Genomic DNA, 16,103 nt, shown 5'->3' on the forward strand with positions numbered 1-16,103 from the left:
CACTGGCTTATAAATCACTTTTACCTCTTGGGCTTCAGTTTCCTCAAATATTTGTAAAGGAACTATATGGATTTTTCTAAGGTCCCTTGCAGTCATTATGAAATTCTATTCTAATAGATGCTTAACCATAAAGCCCATTTTAATACTTTCCAAGGATCTGGGAGACTGTCCGGACATGATCTTGTTTAATCCTCTTTGCTCTGAAGATTCCACACTCCAGATCAGGAGCAGATGACAACAAGGCAAGGTGTACAGGCCCCATGAGATACCCCACCTTCTGCAGCCCCAACCCACACGTACTCTGAGCTAGCTGCCTGCCCACTAGGAATCAGTAAGTGTCAGGGCAGAGAGGTCACTTTGGATGGGCACTGAGTTAATGGGCATACTTACAATCTCAGGAGATTTTTTAAAAATCACTTTAACTCTATTAACAGCTCAAGTTCCCTCTCTTATTGCCCAAGAGTGGGGCTCATCATCTGCTCCAAAAGGTTGGGAAGGAATTTGATGCTCCCCCAGGGAAGGGGAGTGCTCACAGTGAAGAAACACAGGGTATATGTCTAGGGGACTGCAATCTGTGACAACAGCAGATAAACCAAAGTACAAAGAGAACTGAGGTATGCTAGAGACAGACTCCAAGCTGGGTCATACACACACACACACATGCACATGTACACTGCTTTGTGAAGCAGTAGTATATGTTGGTAAATTCTTCCATATTACCCAAATCTGGAAAAAACTTGTATGTCCTTGTCCTAGTTGCTCGAATTGAAGTGTTTGTAGGTTTATTTTTTAACATCAGCCCATGGGTGACTCATGCTCAGCTAGCATATGGTTCATTAGAGCACTCATAGCTCTCCAGCATAGATGTACGTATATAATCTTTCTCCCAAGATACTTTTACCTTACATGGTGCTTTTCCTGTATAAATGAGCCATGCTTTCCCTCAATGAGCCTTATCCTTTCTCTCCCTCTACCTCATCAATCTGTCAATACTGATACCAATGCCACTAACGTTACAATTATTAATTTTGCCAAGCCACTCTCTTGCTTAATTTGAAGAACCAAGCATTTTCCAAGTACAACCCACCCACAAGCTGTTCACCCACTTAATTTCCGCATGGTATATTGCCCACGCTTTCTTGATTTGCTGTTAAGCAGCTAAGAAGATATTGGACTCAAACAACACATCGACATTCAATATCCCACATTACTAGCTTTTCCTAGTTTTCCAGGATGGTCAGGTTGACAATAATCAGAAAATAATTGATTCTCTCAAAGCCATCTGCTACACTCTGATACTCTGCTGCTATCAAACTGTGCTCTGAGGATTTTTTTCCAGTAATTTCCTAAATATAGTAGTTTCAATTATGTCAGGAATATCCAAGCACTCAATTTTGCTTTCCTTTGCTTGAAAATGGCCTCACTGACATAGCTCCTTTCTAAAATGTAAGCAGCTGGTCCTGCTTTCTCTCCTAACAGTGTGGGGAGGGGTAGAAACGTGGGTCCTTCTTCCTTACCAAGGGGTAACACGACAATGGAGACTGCAGAGAGATATTTTCTGCAGGGAAGTCATGACTTTCCCTTGCAAACTGCATATTTGGGGTTATTGTCTCATATTTTGGTCTGTTTAATTTGTGGACCCAGAAGAGCAATGCATCTTGTTAACGGACCATATCATTCACAAGCAATGGCAAATGGCAACCATAGGCCTTTACCATTACAAAGTAGGATGTGCAACACATCTTTGACAGTATGAGATAGTGGTATCCCAGGACCATAGTCACCCCCCAAACTATTTCTAAGGAGCTGATGCCTGTCCAGTCCCCATTACATTCTCCTTCGTCTCACCTAGTAAAATGCTTAACCTACGGGTATTTCTTCCCATAGGGGTATCCAAACTCCCAAAGCGGCAGTTATTTTTAGGTCCTCCTCCCAGGGCAATCACTTCCAACACGCAGTCTGGGCCCCCTCCTTCATTACTCACCACCACTCTTGCTTAAGATCTCTAAACCTGCAGACAAAGGCCATCTCTTGGAGGCATTTTCTATCTTTCAGACTTCTTTGTATATAGATTTTTTTTTTATTATAAACAAAAATTCAGAAGGGGGAAACAATCTGCTATAACAGTACTTAGAGCAAAAACCCGGGCCTTGACACTGTTTATAGGGTTTTTCATTCCATCTTATAAACATTTATTGAGAAGTGGCTTATATGGCCAGCCCTGGAAATATAAAGGTGAAAAAGAAATTAAACCCTGTCATCAAAGTACTCAGAGTCTACTGGGGAAGGCACATAGGATTCAATGAGATAATTACAAGAATAATGAGATTTAAAACAGATTGAAAAATATAAACAAGAGAGCAATTAATTTTGTCCTGGTGGGAGGAAATATGCAGAAAACAGAGAACACTGAATCTAGCCTTGAAGGATGGGTACAAATAACACAAGGAAACATGACAAAGACCCCAAAATAGGAGGATGAAGGGTGTATTTGTGGTTTTCATTTTGTTCCCTCCTGCCTGAGTAAACATAAACTGCCCCCAGGACCCCTTCCAACATCTTTAACTTTCCCTGTCCTCAAGCCGTCCTCCTCCAAGCTCTAACCCTCAGGTAGGAAGCTGTATTAAGGGAAGTCATGGGAGGAAACCAGGTCTGCACTTAGCACTTTCCTCCTCCTTATCTAACTACTTAGAATCCCCAAGGACAATCTAAAATGTTAAACAAGATGGGGTGCCCAGGTGGGTGACTCAGTCAGTTAGGCTAGGCGTCTGACCCTTGGTTTGGGCTCAGGTCATGATCTCACAGTTCGTGAGTTCAAGCCCTGCATAGGGCTCGGTGCTGACAGTGTGGAGCCTGCTTGGGATTTCTCCCTCCCTCTCTCTCTCCCTCCCCAATTGATGCTGTCTCTGTCTCTCTCAAAATAAATAAATCTTAAAAAAATAAATGTTAAACAAGAAGATTTTTACACAGCAAAAATGTCTATAGATAAGGACCAGAAGAAAATCTGCACAAGAGATAAGGCTGGAGGTTTAGGATGGTAGAAAATACAAGTGAATATCTTCCTTTTTACACGATTTTATACTAAAAGGTTAATTCTTATTTTTTTAAAAAAGAGAATGTATTTTGATCCAATTTACATTGTTCTTCTAAAGTATGGCCTCAATAAAAGAGAAACTATGTAAGAGACTAGGTTCAGTCTGATCTTCTCAAACAGTGGGGATTATGTGGTATGACACAGGAAGATTGTTGAAGTTTGCGGTTAATTGGGGCCCTCCTCAGCACTAGACACTGAACTAAACATATATTCTATTGTGGTTCCTATATTTTTAAAAACATTTTTTTTAATGTTTATTTATTTCTGAGAGAGAGAGACAGAGTGCAAGTGGGGGAGGGGCAGAGACAGAAAGAGACACAGAATCGGAAGCAGGCTCCAGGCTCCGAGCTGTCAGCCTGAGCCCAACATAGGGCTTGAACCAACAAACTGTGAGATCATGACCTGAGCCCAAGTCGGATGCTTAACCGACTGAGCCACCCAGGCGCCCCAAGCTCCTATACTCGTGAAACTCATTTGACATGAGTTACTAAATTCTGGTTCAAATGAAAGAAATCTTTCTGATGTTCAGATATCATTTTTTTTTGTACTTTTAATTTGTATCCACATTCAACGCTTGCAAATACAAAAGGGTTGGAAGGACAAGAACTGTGGCCTACTTTCTTTAATGTTTGGAGCACAGGCCCTGAGGGCTTTTGAATGATAGGGTTTCACAAATAGTGCCAATTTAGGAACAAAGACATCTACAGGTGACTGTCCCTGGACTACTTGAGCCTAACTTCATGGTTCAACATGTTTTCTTTCAGCAGAATTTTCCTCAGCACTAATCTTGCATGAAATGACCATCATTATTGTGGATAACCCCTGTCACCCACCACCAACACTGTTACCACAATGCATCGAGTGTCTGATGCTTTCCAGGCATCATCTCATTCAGTCCTCACAAAATCCTGTCAGGTAGCTACTGTATCCCTATTTCACAGATGAGGCAACAAGAGGCCTAGGAAGATGAAGTAATTTGCCCAAGATCACAGGGCTAGTTGGTGTCAAGCCTGAACTTGAAAATGGCACTTGGGGGAGGTGGGGCACCTGGGTGGCTTAGTCAGTTGAGCATCCGACTTCAGCTCAGGTCACGATCTCACAGTTCGTGAGCTTGAGCCCTGCGTCGGGCTCTGTGCTGACAGCTCAGAGCCTGGAGGCCGCTTCAGATTCTGTGTCTCCCTCTCTCTCTGCCCCTCCCTTGCTCATACTCTGTCTCTCTCAAAAATAAACAAAAAAAAAAAAAAAAAAGGGAAAAAATGGCAGCTGGGGCTCCTGGTGGCTCAGTTGGTTAAGTGTCCAACTCTTGATATCAGCTCAGGTCATGATCTCATCATTTGTGAGATTAAGCCCTGTGTGGAAATCTGCACTGACAGCGCACAGAGCCTGCCTGAAATTCTCTCTTTCCCTCTCTCTCTCTCTGCCCCTTCCCCACTCTCTCCCTCTCTCTCTGTCTCTCAAAATAAATAAATAAAACATTAAAAGAAAAAAAAAAAAGAAAAAGGAGAAAATGGCACCTGACTCCAAACCTTGACTCTTTCCAATATGTCTTCCTTCTACCGTCACCTCTATCCAGAGCTTCCTCTGTACCTGCCTTGACTGCAGGGAAGTGACCCCTGAGAATCTGAGGGTGGACAGTGGTGCTGTGTGAAGATTGGATTTAGAGTCAAATCCAGACACAAATTTGTGTTTTGAGATGCCGACTCATCCCCACTGGACACAGCTCACACTTGAGTACTTCAATACCAGTATAACAGATGCCATGTGACAAAAGAATTACAATCCTAAAAGGGAAGTGACGAGTATGACTTTTTATACAGGTCCTATCCTGGAAAGTGAGTCATCCATCATTATATACTTCCCTATCTCTACCCAAATCTCTCTAAATGTTCACAACTTCCCTGAACCTCTTCTGTGCTAACACTTAACACTGTCCGTAATGGACAAAGGGAATAAACTGAAAGGCAGAAGGGGTAATGGACAGACACAATCAAAACAGGAAAGGCCACTAGTGAACCAGCTTTCAGACTTGTCCTCAGATCTTTTTTTCTCCTGCCAAGAGAGACATGGAGTGTATCTTCCATGTTCCAAATGTTGCCAAATACCACCCCCCGCATTCAGCACTAAAACTGCATAAACATATTCGAATGCAAATAGGGTAGAAGTCACAGATGCAGAGCACAAATACAGAGAGATTAGAATTTTTTCTCATCTCGAGACCTATCATTATAACCTCTGCAAGCTAGGATGCTGAATTGGCAAAGCCCCCTCAGAACAGAGAGAGCATCGCCTGTGAATCTCTCTCTGCACACTAAGTGTGGGCTGACTTGGCACGGATACAGCAGAGTCCACTTTTCTCCAGTACAGGCTGCAATTACACCCTTCACTCAACAGAGTCTATTCACTGAGAGTGACCACGGCCAAATGGAACTCTGGGAGACAGTTTTCTGAAGTGCTAATCAGTCCTCAATAGCTACAGGGAGCTACAAGCACCATTGTGCACCTGCATCGACTCGTCCAAATTTAAATTTTTTTTTAACGTTTATTTTTATTTTTGAGACAGAGAGAGACAGAGCATGAACGGGGGAGGGTCAGAGATAGAGGGAGACACAGAATCTGAAACAGGCTCCAGGCTCTGTGCGGTCAGCACAGAGCCCGACGCGGGGCTCGAACCCACGGACAGCGAGATCATGACCTGAGCTGAAGTCGGACGCCCAACCGACTGAGCCACCCAGGCGCCCCGACTCGTCCAAATTTTATGACCTTTTTCTGCTCTTGGGCTAAGGCCCAAAAGGAATGAACATTATTTTTCTTACTCCTGTCTATCAAGGTTCAGAGACACAAACCACTTAATACCATAAAAAGGTAAAGGAAGTTCAAGTAATTATTTTTCTCACTTTGCCCCATGAGGTTATCAGACATCCAAATATCGAATAAACCCTCTTCCCCATGCCTTGAAATCAGCAAAGACACTGACATCACTCTTTCAAAAGAGATGTAAAAATAATCTGCTTTGGATTCAGTCGCATCACCCAGGGATTGTGTACAGTCTCTCCACCCACTTCTAAAACTTTGCTCATATGCTTTTTACTTTTGATCCTGGCAGTGAATGCATTCCGCAATCCTCAGTTTTCATGAACCACCACTATTCACAAGGCCCTGCGGCATGCCCAGGCAGTTGGCACAATCTGTCTCAGAGCGCTAGACCAAGCACAAAGACCAAGCAAGCATTTCCTGTCTCTACCTACCTTTTTACTCACATAATCTTTTACTGTTTCCTTTCTTCATTATGTCCATTTTTTTTAACATTTATTTATTTTTGAGACAGAGAGAGACAGAGCATGAATGGGGGAGGGTCAGAGAGAGAGGGAGACACAGAATCTGAAACAGACTCCAGGCTCTGAGCTGTCAGCACAGAGCCCGACGCGGGGCTCAAACTCACGGACCGTGAGATCATGACCTGAGCCAAAGTCGGACGCTCAACCTACTGAGCCACCCAGGCACCGTTCATTATGTCCATTTTTAATGATTTAAAAAGAATTACATGCTTCTTCCAGAAAATTTTGGAAAGAAGAAAAATGTATACAGAAAAATCATAAAAAATGCTACCACCTAAAGGCAACATTGACAAAGAGTTTTCACATATTTACTCTCAGTTGTTCTTCAGTTCATATGCCTGTGTGAATTCTACAAAATAGAAATGATACTGCATGTACAACTTTGTATCTTGATTTTATTTATATCATTGAAATCAAAGGTTTTGAGGAATGCACTTGTAGGGGAAGAGTCAGGGGAGGAGAGCGGAGGAGGCAGATAAGAGGAGGAGGAGAATTTCTTAACATTACAGATCTGCCTGAAATTTTTAAAAAAGTGAATCTAGAGTCTTCTTTTTCAGTATGGTTCTACAATGTACTAAAAAAGCTTATAAAGGGAACCCTCGTGCACTGTTGGTGTGAATATAAATTGGGTGCAGCCACTGTGGAAGAGAGTATGGCGGTTCCTTACAAAATTAAAAATAGAGCTACCATATGATTCAGAAATTCCACTTCTGAGCAGTTATCTGAAGATAATGAAAACACCAATTCAAAGAGATACATGCACTTCTACATTCATTGCATTTTTTACAATAGCCAAGATATGGAAGCAAATCAGGTGTCCATCAATAGATGAATAAATAAAGAAGATGAGTGTATATGTATATATACACCCATACACAATGGATATCACTCAGCTATAAAGAAGAATGAAATCTTGCCATTCATGACAACATGGGTGGGCCTAGATGGTATTGTGCTAAGGGAAATAACTCAAATAGAGAAAGACAAATATTGTATGATTTCACTTCGATGTGAAATCCAAAACAAAACAAAACAAGCACATAAAATAAAACAGGAACAGACTCATATATACAGAAAATAAACTACTGGTTACCAGAGGTGGGGAAAGGTTGAAGGCACGGGTGAAATAGATGGAGAGGATTAAGTGGTACAAAATTCCAGTTATAAAATAAGTAAGTTATGGGGATGTAATGCACACCATAAGAAATATAGTCAATAATACACTAAAACTTCTGTGTGGTGACAGATGGTAACTAGACTTACTGTGGGAGCATTTCATAATGTATAAAAATATTGAATCACTATAATGCATACCTGAAACTAATATGACATTGTATGTAAATTGCACTTCCACGAAGGAAAACAAATTTTAAAAATATAAAACAAAGATGATAGAATCCTAGAGGATAATAAAATTGACTGAGGGTTACTGAGTCTTGGGGATTGTTAAGGCAGTAAAAGACTCTGAAGTGCTTAGAAGGATTGATATAGCTGACTCCCAGGCTCAGTAGGGATAGGGAAAAAAAGCAGGGACAAAAAGCTTTTATAACCAGCTGTATCCATTCCACAAGAAGGAGACACCTACCAACCAGATGTTCGTATCAGCCTTGTGGGGAATGTTCTCTAGAAAGTTCTAAATCGAGGATCTTCTAAGTGCTAGAAACAATATTAGATGCTGAAGATTTAGAGACAAAAAACAGAAGTCCTCTCTTCCAATGAGCTGAGAAAATGGAAAATACCCCGTCAACCAACTAACTAGCTTCAAGCTATGACAGAGTAGACAGAGCATACTCTGGCTACAGAAAACACCCAGAACTAGGTTCCAAAAATAATTCCTAAAGGAGGTAATAATGAAACTAATCTTTGAAGGGCAAATAAAGTTATCCTAGCAAAGGCGAGGGTAGGTGTGTGTGGAACAGCTGGCGTATTAAGGCCCACCTAATAATTTTAGCTCAGAAAGAGTGAAATGACACCCTACAACCAGTTCCTTAGGTGGTCTGGCATAATACTGCCCCATGGCGCCAATAACCTGGAAATCTCTGAGTAACACACAGAAGAAGCATTGTCAAACCAACTAAGTTGCAAACTTTGTACGTTGTCACTTTATGGGCATAAATGTCAATTTCTTCTTGCTGTAAAAACATATATTGACTTAGTTTTAAAGCAGCATGTAAAGGATGTTGTGCATAATCCCATAACCAAATACAGCATCTATTTTTTTCCTCTCCTTGCGATATCCTAATACGTATGTGTAATTTTGATGTTATTTATATCCATTTTGACTTTCTTATTTAAAATTTTCTGCTTAGTACTGTTTCAGGAAACACTTCAAGATGGTAACAGATTAACAGAAAGAGGGAACCATTTTACCCTAAAGAGGAGGAGAAGTTGGGAATGTTGCTACTGATTCGTCTAGGACACATCACTTTATGTCAGTGTGCCTCCATTTCCCTTTCTGCAGTACAGGACTCAAGTCTTGAAAATGATGGTTAAACTGAACGAAATACCCTCTACATTCCTGTGAGTTATAGGAGTCTGAATGCTAAGCAGTTTGCCATGTATATACAACAACTAGTAATGTTTGATGTAGTTAACCTACTTCTTTTTTTTTTTTTTTTAAATTTTTTTTTTTTTCAACATTTTTTTATTTTTGGGACAGAGAGAGACAGAGCATGAACGGGGGAGGGGCAGAGAGAGAGGGAGACACAGAATCGGAAACAGGCTCCAGGCTCCGAGCCATCAGCCCAGAGCCTGACGCGGGGCTCGAACTCACGGACCGCGAGATCGTGACCTGGCTGAAGTCGGACGCTTAACCGACTGCGCCACCCAGGCGCCCCCTACTTCTTTTTAAATAAAGTTTATTTATTAATTTTGAGAGAGAGAGAGAGGGAGGGAGGGAGGCAGAGAGGCAGAGAGAGAGAGGAGAGAAATCCCAAGCAGGCTCCACACTGTCAGTGCGGAGCCTGATGTGGGGCTCAAACTCAAACCGTGAGGTCATGACCTGAGCCGAAGTCACGAGCTGGACGCTTACCGACTGAAGCCACCTAGGTGCCCCCAGTTATCGTACTTCTGAACTCCATCTATCATTCAAAAATAATCCTATAGACGAAGATGCTTTATGTACCTAGGTGTTTATCAAATGTTATTTATAATAGTAAAAAACTAGAAATCTAAAACATCCATATAGGGGAATGATTGAGTAAAGTAGTATATTTCCACATGACATTCTATTCTACATCATGAATAATAGTATTCCATATTATGACATGGAAAATAAATAAATATATTCCCACACTGTGTGAAATACTAGAAATTGTTCCATTTTCTTTGTCAGTCAATGCTTTCTACAGGTCAGTAGTTATTGCTTCTTTATACCCCTTCTACCTTGGCCATGATGAAAAGACACCAGTTGCTACTGTCCCTAGTTGGCATTGGAGAAGCCATGGGGGAAAGAAGTTTCTAGAGAGTGGAAGCAGAAAAGAACTGGAGATAATGAGACACATTAAGGGAAAATGTATTAGAAACTATTGAAGTGCTATGAAAATACAACTTAATAGTTATTATTATTATTATAGTCTATGAATAATGAGGTGCTTTAGCCATGAGAAAAAATTCAGATCATGCTTGTCTTGATGACCACAGAACTCGGAAGATGTTCTGAAACTGAGGAAAATAAGTCCTCAGTGTATTAGAATGTTTTATTTAGGTATGTATGTATGTATGTAACGTTTTATTTATTTTTGAGAGAGAGAGAGAGAGAGAGAGAGAGAGAGAGAGAGAGAGAGAGAGAGAGGAGGGGCAGAGAAAGAGGGAGACACAGGCTCCAGGTTCTGAGTTGTCAGCACAGAACACGACGTAGGGCTTGAACTCACAAACCATGAGATCATGACCTGAGCTGAAGCCTGACGCTTAACTGACTGAGCCACCCAGGTGCCCCTTGAATATTTTAAAATAGAATTGGATAGAGACATCTTAGGTCATCATGATCACTCTTGTATTCCAGACTTTCTTTCTAACTTTAAGTGCTATTTGAATTTTTGCCAGAGACAACTTGAGGAATGTTCTGAGCCTATTTTGGAATTTTATTTATAAAACAGAGTCAATTGCACTAGGAATAGTGTCCCAGGGTAGCCACTGAATGAATGGATGCTCCACACAGCTTTGTATAAATTACCCCTGAGCCATCTAGAATGGCGAGGGCACTATGATGAGGGTCACCCAATTTATCCTTTAAGAGACAAAACCACCCCTTCCCAGTCTTCTGGTATTTGAAATGCACCCTTAGCATGTAAGCTGAAAGAGGCACAGGGGCAGGGATGTCCAGCCCCATCTCGTATATGGGACATAAGCAAGTGAGAGTGAAAGCACAGATTGAGATAAATCCCTTGAGCCAAAATCCAAGCATAGGCCTATTTAAAAGTAGATCAGAGTTTTGAAGGCAAAGGTTTTACTTCCCCAAATGCAGAAAATTAATTGCTAGAAGTGCTGAATGTTAAAAGGGAAATTCAAAGACCAAAGGTGTCTCAGTAATAGGATTATGAAAAGGAGCATTTTCCTTTTCATAGTGCAGCAGCACCACAGTAAGCAAAGGTACTAGAGTCTACCAGACGTTCATGCTCCAATGCTAAATTAACCTCTCTGGCCTCCACGGCCACATCTATAAAATGGAGGGAAATGCCATCTCTGGTCGTAACTGCATTAGTACATAGGACTCTCTGACAACTCACCATGAATTCAAAGAGAAATAAATGTCCTTGCTTCCTCCACAGTTAGGAAGGAGTTAATGTAGAGTTTAGTTAAGCTAAGAGTTAATACGGAGCAGAATAAATGCAAATAAGCTATCAATGGGGATCATTTAAGTGCAATATAACCATGTAAATGGGCTTCTTGTCTTACTTGAAGGCCCTATTTTATGTGGGTGAGAAGGAACAAAATCAAATTTTTTGAATTTTCAGACGGAACCACTATTTTTCTTGGCTGTTATTTTCCTTCTCTAAATTTTCATAGCCATGGCAGGCAAATACAATCAATGCTTGCATTTTATTAAATGAAATTACAGTTACATAAAACAAAACAGACTATTAAATTGCTTTCCTTTCCTAACCTTCAATCTTATAAGTAGCCTTTAAATAGGTCAAGTTCACTTTTTCTTGAGTTATTTGTTTAGGGAAGTTGAATAAGGTTCACATATGATTTGCCTGACTTTTACTCAGCTTTCCCATATGCTAGAAACAAGAACATTTCCACCTAAAAGGGGAAGAGAATCAGTGATGACTTTTCCAGCATTTATTAGTTTGCTTGCCTGGATAATGGCTCTCGGAAGAAATCCACAATCCTAATCTCCAGAACCCGTGAAGGTGCTACTTTACATGGCAAAAAGGATTTTGAAATACGGGGATTATCCCAGATTATCCAGTTGGGCCCAGAGTAATCACAAGGGTCCTTGTAAGAGATAATGGGAGAATCAGAGTTAGAAGAGGGTATAAGGGAGCAGAGACTAGAGGGACATGAAGCAAGGAATGTGGACAGCCTCTAAAGCTGGAAAAGGCAAGGAATAGATTCTTCTCTAGAGCTTCTAGGAGGAACACGCTCCTGCTGACACTGTCACTTTAGTCTAGAAGACCAATTTCCAGACTTCTGACCTCCAGAACTGCAAGAAAATACGTCCATCTTGTTAAGCCACTAAATTTGTGGTAATTTGTTTCAGCAGGAAAAAGAAACAAATGCAACTAAGGAATCTGAACTATGCCCTCTTCCTTAGTGAGTTGCTAGTCCAGATAAGTGAATGCTAAAAATTCAGAGCTGTAGAAACTGTTTGCCTGATAGATGCTGCACTTACAAGCTGAGCAAAATTACCCTCATCATCAGGGTCCTCTTCATCTCCATAAACATATTGCTTTGATAACTTTTACCCTATTCATGGATATTAGCTTGCTTAATGACCAAACCAGCTTTTTGTAAGGCCGATGTATTCACAGGAAATTCGCCATTCCAGAACAAACCATGATCTCCCCAAATGATTTAACTACAGAGTCTAGCAATAGGAAGGCAACATCCCTGGGTAAAAAACACTACCATTGACCTCTAGTAGGGCAATGACGTGCAGCTGGCAGCAGGGGTTATTCACCTGCAGGGGTTTTGAGAACTCACATACTCAGCCCCCTGACCTTTGTGGATACTCTGAGCAAGACGAAGAGTATGGAGTCTCATGTGAAGAATCTTCCAGAGAGGAAGCTTTCCAGAGTTGCCAAGAATGAAACTCGGAAATAGAATCACAGTTGGGGGGCCTGGGTGGCTCAGTCGGTTGTGTCCAACTTTGGCTCAGGTCATGATCTCGCAGTTCATGAGTTTGAGCCCCGCATCCGGCTCTACGCTGACAGTGTAGAGTGTAGTAGGTTCCCAAGTGAACCTGCTTGGGATTCTCTCTCTCTCCTTCTCTCTCTGCCCCTCCTCCATGTTCTCACTCTCTTTCTCTCAAAATAAATAAATAAACTAAAAAAAAAAATCACAAATTTATTCATAAGCTTAAGAGTAGTCAGGATAAGCAACCAGTTCCAGAACCAACTCAGAAACTGAATGACCAACAAAACTCTGCTCTGGGCTATATCTCCTTCTCAGCTGTGTGTGTTCCCTAGGAACATTATTTAATTTCTGTAAAGTTCAATTTTCCTTGTCTGAAAAATGAATATAATAACATTTCCCTTATACCTCATAAGGCTGTGAGGATTAGGTGAAATAAAATATGCCAAGGGATTAGCACACAAGTTAATAAATGCAAGCCTGATAAATGGTTGCTCTAAAGTTAATTTTTATTCTTTGAATTTCCCAAGTTGTGCTTCTCCACTGTGCTCTCATGTATACATGTCTGCCTTAGCCTCTATTAGGGCCTCTATTAGGGGCGCCTGGGTGGCTCAGTCGGTTAAGCATCTGACTTCGGCTCAGGTCATGATCTCAGGGTTCATGAGTTTGAGCCCCTCATCGGGCTCTCTGCTGTCAGCACAGGTCTGCTTCGGATCCTCTGTCTCCCCCACTCTTTGCCCCTCCCTCACTTGCATGCTCTGTCTCTCTCAAAATAAATAAATAAAGTAAAAAAAAAAAAAGAATTATAGACAATGAGAAAGTACAACCCTCAAAGACAGAAAGCCAGTCTCATTCATTGTTTTACCCTTAGCATTTAGCACAGTGCTTTGCGAGTATTGGGCTCTCGCATTTTTTAAGCTTTTTTTTTTTTAATGTTTGTGTATTTTTAAGAGAGAGAGAGGTAGAGAGAGAAGGAGACACAGAATCTGAAGCAGGCACCAGTCTCTGAGCATCAGCACAGAGCCCAACCCAGAGGCTTGAACTCACAAACTGTGAGATCGTGACCTGAGCTGAAGTTGGACGCTTAACCAACTGAGCCACCCAGGCACCCCTGGGCTCTCACATTTTAAATAAATGTTTATGAACTGATCTTAGCTATGAGTTAGGAAATATCTGAGATGCCAGTTATATGATTATAGGATTTTTCCGTCTGTGACCCACTAGGTGGTGAAATAAATTGAGTCACACCAGCATTTTTTCTTTTTTGAAGAAGAGGAATAGCGTAGAAAATACCAGAGTACAAAACATACAGTTAGGTTAAGTATCGTTACAGGAAACTGGTTTGTTTGGGATTCTACCTGGTTGTAATGTAAGTACATTTCTCATTATGAGTGAGGGTTAAAAAAGAAAAAAAGCATAAACATTCTGACTCTTTCACCTTGCCAACATTTGGTATTTTCTGCCTTTTTCATTGTAGCTATTCCAATATGTATATAGTGGTGAGGCACTGTGGTTCTCATTTGCATTTCCCTGATGATTAGTGATGCGGAGCACCTTTTCACTGTATCTCAGCTCACTGTATATCCTCTTTATAACCACTTTAGAGAATTTTTTGGCAGTACCTACTGAAACTGAACATGCATTTCCTATTACCCAGCAATTCTACTTCTATGTATTTACCCAACAGCAGTATGTACATATGTTCACCAAAAGACATGCCCAGGAATGTTCACAGCAACCCTATTCATAATAGCCCCAAACCAGAAATTGCCCAAATGCTCATTAACAAGAGAATGGATAAATAAAATTGATTTATTTACACACCATAGACTCCTATACAGAAGCAAGAATGAATGAACTACAACTATACACAACAATGTGAAGAATCCCACAAACAGAAGATGGAATGAAAAAAGCTAGATATGAAAGAGTACACAGTGGATAATTTCACTGACACAAGGTTCAAAGCCAGGCAGAACGGGTCTCTGGTGTTAAAAGTGAGGGTAACAGTTATTCTTGGGTCACGAGGCCTCTAGGGGGGCTGGCTATGTCTTCTCTCTCCATCTGAGTGCCTGTTAACATGGATAGACTCAGTTTGTGACATTAATCAAACTATAAACATATGATTTACTCCTTTTTAAAATTATTTCTGAATTTACCTGAAGTCTAAATATACATCTAAATATAAAGTTCAGAAAAAATTATAAATATGTATTTTTATAAGCGTGGATGACACTGATAGAGAGCAAGAATCCCTGATGTGCTCACTCTCATTACCATCAAGGGGTCATCTAACCTTTGCTTGAACAACTTTAGGGTTGGGAGTCTATTTACGACCCAGGTAGGTCACTTGTTAGAAGGTTTTTTCCTTATACTACACCACAACTTGCCTCCTCGCAACATGTTCTCTCCTCCTAAGGGATTCCAAATCCATCTAACCCCACTCACTACCAGCAAACGCTCTTCAAATATTTGAAGAAAGCTACCATATCCACCTCATCCTCCCTGACCGTCTTCACCTCCCCGACTAAAAGAGCCCTAGGTCCTTCCATCCCACCTCAAGGCATGGTTTTCAGTCTCGTAGTATCTTCTAATTGCACTCCTTTTATCTAGTCATACCCACATGAGAGCACCATCCTGCAGGAAAGCCTAAGAAGAGAAGCAAAAAGCAAAAAGTGGAATCCCTACTTGCAAATCTAGATAGCATATGCCCACCAACACTCCCTAAGGTTCCATTTCTCTAAAACTCATACTGTCGAACTATTGAAGAATCAGCTGAAATCCCCTAGATCTTTCTCCCAAGTCCTATAAGGCCCCCAGTTTACCTTCCATGTTTGTTCAGTCTGCTTTCTCCTAGGAGTCAGAACACTAATTTGGCCTCATTCCAGTCTCCAAAGCTAAATCCTGGAGGCGGAGCAGTGTCTGTTATGGCAACACCTCTGGAATACAGCCTCCCCATCCACCCTCTCACTGACAAACAAAAATTAAGTCTCTGTCCCAACTCATTATCTTTCATCCTTGAGTAAGCTCTGTTGGAAAGTATATTTAGGGGAAGGACTAGGGGACGGGGAAAACACAATTGCACTGGGCATCTCCACAATGTGACCTAAAAGACAGGCTGTCACCCTCGTCTCCACAAAGCCTGGGCAATGAAAGGCACCCTGGTCTCTTCCTTCTTTCTTCTCCCCAAGTCACACCAACTGGAGACTCTGGAGATGAATACTGCTGGGCTTTGCTCACCCAGAGCTTTGCCTTTGTGTCCCTAGTGGAGGATGAGGTTGAGAAGGAAAACGTGGCAGGGTGAGAAGGAATCTGATCTTTTTCAAGGTATCTGAAATCAAAGCTATCTCTAAAGAAAAACTTAACGCAAATCC

The 16,103-nt window shown here is 41.2% G+C and overlaps 1 protein-coding gene across 18 annotated transcripts in view; it reads right to left on the reverse strand.

Annotated features, from left to right (window-relative positions):
• The window catches only part of LOC131504062 (myomegalin-like), a 221,874-nt gene that overhangs the window by 176,360 nt on the left and 29,411 nt on the right, over nt 1–16,103 (reverse strand). The gene's annotated exons all lie outside the window — the stretch shown is intronic.

Source organism: Neofelis nebulosa, chromosome 2 (assembly GCF_028018385.1).
Source record: "Neofelis nebulosa isolate mNeoNeb1 chromosome 2, mNeoNeb1.pri, whole genome shotgun sequence".
NCBI lineage: Eukaryota > Metazoa > Chordata > Mammalia > Carnivora > Felidae > Neofelis > Neofelis nebulosa.